Below are 12,324 nucleotides of genomic sequence, written 5' to 3' on the forward strand. Positions count from 1 at the left end.
ATATTTTAATCTGATTTTTTTGTTTACATTGACTTCTTCTTCGGAATGATGGTTATCCCCTGATGACAGACAATTTAAAAAAGGATGAAAAAAGTATGATAGAGTAAAGGATATGAATTGAAAAAGGGCGTTAAGGTATGGGTGAGGGGAAACAGTTGTGGAATGAATAGGTTGAGGTGGTTTGCTGAGATGATTGCTAAAGTCTAAGAGATTAAGGGGGGAGATTTGGAAGCTATAGAGAAATAAATTAGTTGGGAGAGAGAAGAGAATTGAGATTGATAGAGATTTAAACATCAAAGGATAAGCATCAGAGACATAGGTGGAAATAGCCTGAGAGGAAAATGGAGAGAAATGGAAAATGTGATATTGAGAGGGAAGAGATGCATATATCAGGTTCTGTTCAACAGCAGCTGAGTTAGCGCCAGGAAATTAGGAAGAGAAGATGAGAGTTGTGAGGATGTGGATAGACTACGACGGATATACGTATCAAGAGTGAGGTAAAGGGAAAGGAACAAAATGGAGAGGGAAATAAAGAAGTGATGGAAGAGGATAGGTTAAGACATAGAGAAAAATAAATAGTGAAGGTATGCTTAGTTTTGAAATTCCAAAAGTATTTCCACAAAACAAAGCCATAAAGGAATAGACAAGCAAGACACAAATTTCGATACGTTTGAAGGAACAAGAACAAGATGAGATTCAAGTAGGAATCAAACACAGGTTTCTGGAAGCACAGATAAAGGATACAATTGATATTTAATATATATTAACTGGAAGTTGCGTTTATCTCACATCAAATGCGATTGCTCAAAATAACATACATATCTAATTATAACATTATAGACAGTAATTAGTGGGCCTTAGAATTGATTGAACTATCTTTGTACTGATATCTGGATATCAGTTACTATAGTGCAGATATCTGATGTTAGTAACCATCCAAATATCAGCATTTGCTTTTATTTGGGATTTTGGATGCCAATGTCTGATATCAGTGGCAGACATGTTTATTTGATGCCAATATCTGATTTCAGTATTCTTTAAATGACAATTTACTTAATTTTCTTGTTTTTGAGAGTAATGAGGCCTTTTTTTACATGGCTAATGACTTGTTAAAAAATGAGAAGTATCACATCAGGAATAGAAGCATGATCTTCCAAGATCAAAGTCAACATGAGGCAATGATGTATGTCCCTAACTCCAACATATTCTAGTGTAAATTCCCTTTTTGGGGGGTTATGATAACATGCAAATTACTAAATAAATATCATGCATAAACATAAATATATGAATCCAAATGTCCATAATTAGATGTTCTCATTCTTTAAACTAATTAAAACTGCATTTTGCGCAAACATCTGATTTGTCTATATTTTGTTTTTTTCAGATTTTTTTGACTTTAGATTCATAAAGTTAATTTTACAAGGCAAAGAGTACTTGTTTAGAATTACTAAAGGTGTTTCCTAATTTTTCTAGAATTTTTACACATTTTCTCAAAATTTCCCACAAAGGATTTTCAGAGAGATTCATTTCTTAACGTGAAAGGCAAGATGAGCTGGCGACAGTTGGAGGAGAGAGAAAATGAAGATATTGGATGGCCATAATTCACGAAATTTTAAAGCTTGATATCTTAAGATCCGACCTTTGGATTGACCTGAAATTTTGAGGGTAGTTTTGTCTTCTCTTACTATTTCCATCCACTACAGGGATTTTTGAAATAATGCCAATAATGGGGGAAAATCACTTCATACTTTCCCCAAGCCTAGTTGGAAAGGAAGGACATGACAAGCTTTGGAAGTCAAATTTTTCTGCAGTTCTTGAGTTAATCTGGGGAGTTTCTTCTTCCCCTCTTGATCTTCTTCTTCTTTGTTTCCAAAATGCGAGCATGAGTGAAACATTCAAGCTTTAGGAGGAGTTATTGAGGGGAGAGCATCACCTTAGTTCAAGAGTACAATCTAAAATCCAAAAAATATATAGGTCATCTACCACTGCTAGGATCACATTGATATTTAATATATTGTTACCTACACCTATTCAGCACTTATATTTAGTTTTCCTTCAGGATCTTGTTTCCTCCAAGGGAGAATCAAGATCAAGAAGGGCCAGGATTTCTTTCTGCTCATTTCTTCACTTGGGTATTGACCCTTTCAAGAGGATCAAGCCAAAAACACCGCAATCATTCTCATCAATCATTCAGGTAATCTGAATCTTCAGGAGAAGGTTCAGATTTCTTGATCCCCTTCTCTCCTTTTGCATACTTTCTATTTATTAGGCATCCCATTTCTTCCTGAAATTTCTATTTCCTAGAACCATAAAATAGATGCAGATTTTGAGGACAGTTCCCCCCTATGAATCAACCCCTTTATCATTCTATACTTTCTATATTTTGAAAACAATTTTATAAATTTTATCGCATAATCTTAAATCCAATGACATGATTAAATGATAAGCCAAAAATAGGGGTCATTTTTACCAAGTTTATTCCCTTGTCGTTGTCAATTTTGGCTTATACAATAAAATTTATAAAACCTTACTTAAGATGTATAATGATAAGTAGAGGTATCGTCCAAGGGAAGCCAGTAAGGAATCCAATTTGATGATCTGCTTGAGATCTAACCCTAATTAGAGTTAATTTGATCTTCAATGAAGATCAAATAAGCCTAATTAGACAAGGAAGTTAGAAAGGGGGGTAGAAGAGATGAGAGGAATAGAAGAAATAGAGGGCTCTAGATTGGCTTCTTTGATCCAAAGAGAAGGGTCAAAGGGGTCAATTAGAGAGGTTGAGAGGGAAATTTTGATTTGGTTTGGTTGGTTTTGTAGGTTTGATAATTCAGAAATAACTACACTATTCGATAATAAAAAGAGAAATTTAATCTCTTAGAAATTGAAGTTTTTTTCATAGTTTTTTTAATGTGCACTTGGAATAGTTAGGTAAATCTCTCAATCTCTCCTCTCAATCTCAGTAAGGGCTTGTACATTTCACTCAAGCCTAGCAATTTAGAAGTTCAGACGAAGATTAAGAAGAATGAAGAAGAAATTTAACTAAAACATCATCCAAAGTACACTAAAAGTTCAAATACAAAGAAGAAAAAAGGTACCAAATAGGTTTATCGGAGCTGGAGATCCTCTTTGTCTTGTAGCTGTAATATAGCACCATCCAGAATGACCCCCTCCTCTCGAAATTTGGCTTTTATACTTTGGTTAAATGGTGAAAATTAGCATTTTATCCCTGTTCAGTAACTAATTTTTATCCATTGATGTAGACTGGATCTGAATGATCCAACCATAGAGATAGATAGAGGAGGTCAAGACGAGCAAATCCATAAAAAAACTCATCGCAATCGGACTTCAGGATCAAAAGTTATTAATAAATGAAAATTGACCAAGCTTTGCCGTTTGATCAATTTCCATTTATTTCATTTAATTTATTTTATACACGCAATGTCGTGTTGTTCCCTGATTGGCCGATGCATTTAAACTTAAAAATTGGGTTCAATCTTGTGGTGCCACGTACCCCCTGTCCTCAAATCAAAAGTAAAGAAAAAAACAATAAAAACAAATATAATATGTAGCAATTTCCATTTACTTGTGCGCATACTTTGACCCAATCACAGAGCACCACGTCATCTTCTGTGTGTGCGCTTTGTATGCACAGCACGGGAGGTGAACTTACCTCCCGGAGAGAGAATGTACTACAATTTTCCAAAACAGCCCCTAATTAAATACACATGCACCGAACGACACCGCCCAAAAAATAATTATGTATATATCCTTTTAGCTTTCTCTCTCCTCCATTTTTTCCCTTAAAACCATTAAATAAATCAAGATTAATTGCATTAAAACCCTGAAACTATTTTAATTGCTTAGAACCACGACCAAGAGCTGTTTTAGGGATATAATTGCAACACATATATACAAAAAGCCCCGGGAAGTTTGAAAATTACTTTAAACCTCATTTTCTACTTATGAATATATCCTTTTCCTCTTTAAAAATTCCTTTCTTCCTCAAATAAAATCCCAGAAAAATCCAATAAAATCCTAAAAAAACCCTAGAAAATCCCAAGAAATTCTAGAAAATCCAGTAAAATTCATCCCCACACTAATTAACCTCAAATTAAATTTTAAACCTGCCATTTGCATTTAAAAATAATTATTTTAAGCTTAAATAAATCCCAAAAAATTCATAAAATGAACAGAAAATTAGGGAAAAATCAGAAATCACTTGGAAACATTAATTACATGTAAATATATGATAACAACCCCATTTTAAACTCTTTAAATGCATAAAATTGTGCTAATTTCTTGAAATAAATACCAAAATTTGGGTGTTATCATTAAACCTGCATTTAATCACACCATTTTTAGGCTTATCAGGCTCACACCAACAATATATATATAGATATATATATTTACTTATTGTTTTTGAACTTTATCCACGTGGGTAAAAGTTATTTTATAATTTTTTTTTATATCTATATATTTACATGTGAGATCCATCTATTGGGTCCTTGTCGATAGTCTCAAATAACATGGTATTTTTATACTAATTTTTATTATCATTTAAATTATCATAAATCCATGTCATTAAAGCTTAAAATGATTTATTTCTCTTTTGAAATGAATTTCCATTTTTCCTTAAATCCTCTCCAGTCCATCTCCGTCTACTATCACCCAATTCTCCCAAAGTATTGACTAAGGTATTTCAAGTTAGAATTAATTAATATTTTTCTACAATAAAGTTATATTAAAATTCTAAAAATTATTCTATAAAATCAGAATAAATTAGGTTAAATAGGATAAAGGTTTTCTGACCTTCTTATAATTATCTAAAATTACTTTTAACTAGTTTATTTTGTTAAACTAGACTTTTTTAATGAAAATCAATATAAAAATCTTAAAAAATAAAAATCAAAGATAAAATTCACTTATTCAATACTTGCTCTCTGTGCATTGGACCCTTACTCGCTCTATACTTGTTAGAAAAGAATAAATATTGTTGTATAAACTAGAAGCCTTAAATAACATATTTAACCCTAATTTATGGTTCATCATCAGTCCAGATATTGGTATCCTTTATCTAGATATCAGATTCTAATAACTGATATCGTCACTCACCATTGTTCACACCTGGTGGCGACGACGTCAATGCATCGACACCGGACGCGCTACCAACGTCATCTAACACGCCGAGAATGCAGACTCGTTATCGACATCAACCAAATAACCGCCAGACTTCGGACGTGCCACCACCGCCTCAAGAGACGTCGCCAATGACAAATCCAAAACTGCCCTTTGACGTGACATGATTACACGTCTCCCACGTTTTATTTTTACGTCATTTCCCATATTTTATCTTTCCTCCAAGGCCTATATGAAGGCCAATGTCGTAAGAAACACTTGGCAAAGTTTATTTCAAGAATTGAGTTTTCTTCTTGGAAGGCTTGCCCTAACCCTATCCTCGCCGGACCGTCGCTGCCGTCGCCGCCAATCTTTATCCACATCTCCGTCGTTGGCACCCTTGCTCGTGCAGACTGCCTGCCAGCTGCCTGCGCGAACGCTGTCCGCGCAGGGCGCCAACCCAGCCGCCCGCGAAAGCGCCAACGCCACTCGTGCAGGCAGCCAGGCCGGCCGCGCACGCCAGCCACGCCTGCGCAGGCCACCACAAGCTGCCCGCACAAGCCGCCAACCCGATCGCCACGCAGCGCCAACGCCGCGTTGGCAGCCTGCCGCCGATCGCGCCAGCCACGCCGCAGGCGCTAACGCCGCTCGCCCAGGCAGCCAAGCTCGCCGCCTGCAGCCACGCTGCGCAGGCCGCCATTGGCCGCCGCGCGACCGCCACCAGCCACCCGCGCAGCCACGCCTGCAGGCCGCCACCAGCCGCCGCGCTTAGGCTGCCCGCGCAGCACCAACGCCGCCGCGCAGGTAGCTGCTGGCCACCCGCGCGCCACGCCCGCGACAGGCCTCCATCGCCGCTTGTTTAGGCGTTGGCGCCAGACAGCAGCTGCCGGGCCGCCGTGCAGCCATGCCCATGCAGGCAGCTGCCGCTGCCCGCCAGCCACGCCGCGCAGGCCGCCACCGGCCGCCCGTGCCTAGGTCGCCCGCGCAGGCACCAACGCCGCCCGTGTAGGCAGCCAAGCCGGCTTGCCCGCGCCAGCCACGCTTGCGCATGCCGCCAACCTGGTCGCCCGCACAGGCTGCCACGCTGACCGCCCACGCCCCAGATGCCCTCGCCGCCACAGGTCGTCGTGCATACTGTTTTGGTGTCGGGGCGCGGCCCCGCACCCCACAAGGGGCGACTCCCCCCTTGACCCCCAGCCAATTGACCGTGCATTTGGATCCGCGACAGCCTGTCGAAGCGCACATCAATTGTCCCGCCAACGATGCCCCACACCCAAGCACTCCGGCCACCGAGCAACCAGGCTTAGTCCGGCTATCCCATCGCCAGGGCCGCTCAACGCCTGGATTGCCAAGCTATATCATCCAAGCGGGGCCATACAACGCCCGGATCGCCGAGCCACTCCGGTGCCGAGGTACGTCTGAACTCTTTGGTGTTGTGTGTTCTCCGTCTAGTATTCCATGAGAATTCTTCCATCGCCATCCGATTTGCTTTGAGTTTCTTGGAATTTCAACGATCAGTGGATTAGCTCTTTTTGTGAGTTTTTCCCCCGAACGCGAAGTCGAAAGTATTGGATTTGGTGCTTTGGCATCGTCGCGGTGGTTGAAGACAATACTCCCACCCTCGACGAGGAAAGGGACTACACCACCATTATTTCATCGGTTTTAAGTTTTCGAAACCGGTCGTGTGGATTTGTGGTCTGATTTATCCCGCCTATCCTAAACCATTCCTGCGTTCTGCACCCATCGTCATCCATCCCGTCTCCTTAGTCGCCTGCACGCGTTCCTCTAGTTGTCCTGCATCAACACCCCTTCAGTATCTGTCTTAATATTCGGACATTGGCCATATTACTACCAATATCTGTTACTTACATATAATTCCATCTTCATTTTCTTTGGTAGTGGAAATTTTATACCTAAAATCTCATATTCTCATATAACTCCATTTTTGTTTTACTAGATATTGGTTTGTCCGCTATCTGTTATTATCATATTCTTCCATCTTCCTTTTCCTAGATATAGGGTATTTCTTCATTTGATATTTGATATCATGATGGAGATTAAAGGAGGAAACAAGTCCTCACAATGTGTCAAAGAAAGACAAAATTGTTTCCAACTCAGTGCTCCCTAAGCTAAAAATGATGACTCTTTCCTCATTTGACTAACCTTCACACCATCATATAACCTGTAATTTTATTGAATTAAATTTTTTTGGTAATGATTAATATAATTCAAATCACAAATGCTTAAGTAAGATGAGAAATACATGTCGGTTCTAATGCCTTTTTGATGTCGGCATGGAGGTTGATGCCCTACTAATTGACTTTCTTGCATCAACATGAACACTTTGTTGGGATATAATGGCTTGGATTGATTGAATGAAATCAAATATCATGCAAAAAAAAATATAAATAAAATTTTAATGATAACTTCAGATTCAGATAACCGCATTACCTTATGGGAAACTAATTCCATCATTGATTTGATCCTTTGGAGAGGTTCTTCAAGCCATTCAGTCAATCAATGGTCTCCTCACTATCTTCTTCTACTCTAGCTATTCCTGGAGATCTAGTTGGTCTTCTCACTATCAAGACACACTCAATGGAGTAAGTAGAGCATTCAAAAGAAGAAAAGGAGGGCTCCTATTGACAATGGCGGCCAGGTCTAGTTGACATGGGCACCTCAAATGGTTACCCCTATATTTATATTTATTTAACATACTTTTCATATAAGCTTTATAATTTTGAGTATATCCACCAATGTCCAGTAATCTTCTGTGTGTGATCCTCTAGGCCCATGTATCATTCTATTTAATAACTTTGATAGGCTAATAACATTGACTGAATAACCTTATTAATTAATTAGATCAACATATATAGATTACTTAATCAAGGACCAATTTAACCAACTCAATAGGTTAAGTTTCTGGGCCATAGGGTGCCAAGCTACACCTTGTGCTTGAGTATATACATAGTATTGATTCAACTCTCTCATGGAACCTTTGTCTTCATCAGTTGGCATATATGTGTTACCCTCCATAAAAAACTGAATGACTTGGGGTGTGGTTAGTCATCAAAATCTAACTCTCATTCAGTAAGCACTAACTCTTCATGGGGATCATTTTAGAATGTCTTCCCCAATATCTCCACAACCATGATTAATGAATTTAGTATATCTGATAGAAATATATGTGACCCCTACCCCAATCACACATTCCCTCTATATATGTTCCACATTCTTTAACCCAATCTCTGATTTGATCTGTATGAATTCCTGAATGGTATTACACCAAATTTCCAATCAGGATGATTCACATAAGGTTGTGTAGGTGGTCCTTAGACCTAAGAAACTAATAACATACATTTTTAGTACCTTATATGATCATATTTACATGTTTATCTGCATTGAATTACTCATATTTGCATGTTATCAAGCTTAAAATGATTAAATCTATATTAGAATGTATATCTGAATTTTCTGCATTTTTGGGATTTTTCTAACAATAGATTCTAAAAGAATATAATATTTGAGACAAAATATGATTTTTCTACGTCAAAATATATATTTATATGTATTTTTTGGACTCTTATTTTATTTAATATGAATTTTAAAGGTTTTTTAGTTTTTTTTTATTTCGCTCCGCCACTTGTCGTCGTTTGATTCGTTGAACGGCGACAAATCAGGGCCTTCTATGATGATTGGCGCCAGCCAATCATTAGCCGAGTTAATGATTGGCGACAGCCAACCATTAACTAGGTAATCATCGCTTCGCGATAAGCGATGATTGCTATATTATCACACGTTTTCTTATTGTTGCTCTTATGGCGCAGGGTGACGTGGTGCGTCCACATCCACCCTTTTAAGATTAAAAGAAAAGAAGGGAATAAAGAAATAAGTCTGCGCTAACATGGCACATGCTGACGCGCCGCCACATCAGCTGCGGAACTTCTTTCTTTTTCTTTGCTTTTCTTTTTCTTTCTTTTGTCCTTTTCTCTTCTCTCTAGGCGCACGTGGCGTGAAAAATGATAGGTGCCGAATGGATAAAGACAAGCACATGCGGAGTACAATGTGACGCGGAATCCAGAGTGCTTTGACTTCTCAATGTGCACGGAAAACGACGACGATGACAAGGAGAGAGAAACTATCAATGGCTAGGATTTCTTCAACTACAAACGGCCATAACTTTTGATCTACAACTCCGATTTAGCTAAAATTTTCAGCGTTGCTTCATCTGCCCCTCCTCTTTCTATCCTGATTTATAAATAGAGACCTGGATCATTGTAAAATTCATCTTTAACTTGCTTCCTACTTGTGTAGGCTGATTGAAAGATAGTGAGTTTTGAGATCCATCAAGAGCGTTCTTGGTGCTCAGGGTGTGTGGGGCGAAGCATTGGAGAAGAGGGAGAGCTTATTGGCACTCATAAATCATCGTGATCCTGGTGGAATGTAAGGATCTACGGTAAGTATCTCCGCCTTATGTTGTCTCTTTCTCGATGCCTTCATTAACATAATTAGGGTTTATCATCGTTCTTGCACTCTCATTTTACTCTCTTTTTCTCATCTCTTCATCCTTGCCACCGTACCATTCCAAATCCAATCACTATCATCATATCCGTCACGTGCACTTACTCTTTTATTTAAGTTAAATTAACTTATAACTTACGTATTTTTAATTGATATCACTAACTCACGTCCTTAAATCTTGTTTTCATCGATCCTCTCATTCATCATCATTAGTATGAGAAAGTAATTCCTTATTCATCGTTTCCTGTGGAGACAAACCATACTCATCACTAACTACGTATTTTCAAGGACGGTTATATATATATATATATATATATATATATATATATATATATATATATATATATATATATATAGATTGGATAATCTCAATCACCAACGACGAATTTTAACCCTAAAATTGAGATTATCAGACACCAAATACATCTTGTGGATGGAGGGTTGTACTTTGACTACAACCTAAGAGTTTCTAAATAATCTAGTTTAGTTTCAAGAAGAAGTTCAAGAAGAAAATTGAATGGTCAAGATGATATGTGTGCTATTCATATAAGAGGAGACAACTCAAAGAAGATGATACAATGAAGTCCTTGGTTTAAGTAGTGGCATATCATAAAATAGTTCCACAATGAAATTCTGAATGCATTAATACTAACTCAGATTAATGATTAGCATTTGATGGTTTGCTATGCCCTAAGTCATCCTAGGAGAATTAAGTGGATGAGTTACTAAACCTACACGGTAACTAATGACAAGAAGGGCTGATGAGTGAGTCGATACATACTCTTTTGTATCTTCAAGAGCACAAGGTATTGCTTGGCAACCTCAGGCTGGCAACTCGACATATCCATTGTGTTAAATTGGTCTGTCATTAATATATATATATATATTATGATATAGTTATTTAATTCATAAGGATAATAAAGCTTATTAGGCCATTAGAGTAGTTAACTAAATTGATACATGGGCCTATAGGGTCACACACAAATGATATTTTAAATGTTGGAAGACATACTTATAGTTTGTGGGCTTTAATGAAAAATACTTTCTTACTATATATAGGGTAATGACCTGAAAAAAATTCACCCAAGTCAAAATTTTTCAGGGCTCCTCCCCTTTTTCTCCTAATAGCTCATTTCCATTCTGAATGCAATTGGGACAACATAATATGATCACAAACTATGAACATAGCTTGTCAAAGTGGAGGGGATTTGGAATGTCAGGGATTATGTAGATACATCTAGAGACCGCACATTTGAGCATATCGACACATCCCATTCATGGATCCGAAAAACATGAATTTGATCTATGCCTAGGTGATTTGATTCATCATTTTGTAGAAGTTGTTTCAATTCCATTTTAAGTCTTCCGATGTAGGAATTCTTTTGTTTCATCCTTATCAAGGACCTAGAATATGAAAAAAGCTTCTTTTTTTGAGTCAATCTCCTCTTATTTTGAGGGGTGTATAATCCCATTTTAATCGACCAATCACCTTCATGAAGTTCTGGCTATATTCAAACTAGACATGTCTAAATCATGTGATTAGAAACTCATATCTCTAAGTCAAAATATACTTTTCCATACGCAATATGTCCATAGTATTTTAGGTAAACAAACTACTTATAGGACCACGACTGAATTAACATGATTGGCATTTAGGTATAAGGCTATTCAGAGATTCATATGGATTAACTCAGTGAACTCTTTCCCTAAAAATTGCTCACCATTTATCCATAGTGTCTCTAAACCAATGAACACACGGTCAACCATACTTATCATATAAGTAGGTTTAGATAGTGTTATTATTTTTGGATAACTCGATGTCCTTCTTGAGTATCCTTTGAATACGAGTATTTAGAATGCAAGTTTAAACACTAGTGATAACTATATTATGGCAGCTCACTAAGTCATTGCATGGATTCATGATCTTCATTAATAATGTCACACCGGAATAATAATGAAAAATGTATATTTCAATGAACTTAAAACATGTCATGGAAGTGTGCTTGGGTTGATGGTGACATATAATAGTGGGGGATACTACAGATGATGTCAATCATTTTGATGAGAAAAAATGTGATGCCCCTAGTCTGTAGGAACCATACGCTGACTAAAGGTGGTGCCAATGTAAGGTATGTAGACTCCATACTTGGTACCACAAACGCTAGATTGAATAGAGGGGGATAGATCCAGAGGTGCACATGAAGTGAATATTGTAATAAATAGCTTCAGGTGAGTACTGTACAATGGTAGGATTGACCACATCCACACAGACTTATGTGGCATAGGGTAAAAGGTTTACTCTAATCATAGGGTCAAGGGAGTGATAAGCCTAAAAATGCACGTAAATATGTCGTTGATCTGGCGTTAGACTTATACAATAAAATTTATAATTTCCCTTAATCAATAAATATAGAATATCGAGTAAGCAAGGGGTCGAACCACAGGGAGGCAACAAATAACAATTTTTATCTAATTTCAATGAATTAATTCAAAGATGAATTAATTTTACAATTAATAAATCTTAATTATGCTTAATAATGTTTTTAATTAATCAAAACTAAGTAAGACTTAGTTTTGATTTTAAATATTTCGGTCAGAAACCCCAAGATAGAAATATTTCAATTTTAAGATCAGATTAATTCGGATTATTACTTTCCCAATTATTATAAAATTTTAAGACAATTTTTA

This window comes from Wolffia australiana, chromosome 12 (genome assembly GCF_029677425.1).
Source record: "Wolffia australiana isolate 7733 chromosome 12, ASM2967742v1".
In the NCBI taxonomy this organism is placed as follows: Eukaryota; Viridiplantae; Streptophyta; class Magnoliopsida; order Alismatales; family Araceae; genus Wolffia; species Wolffia australiana.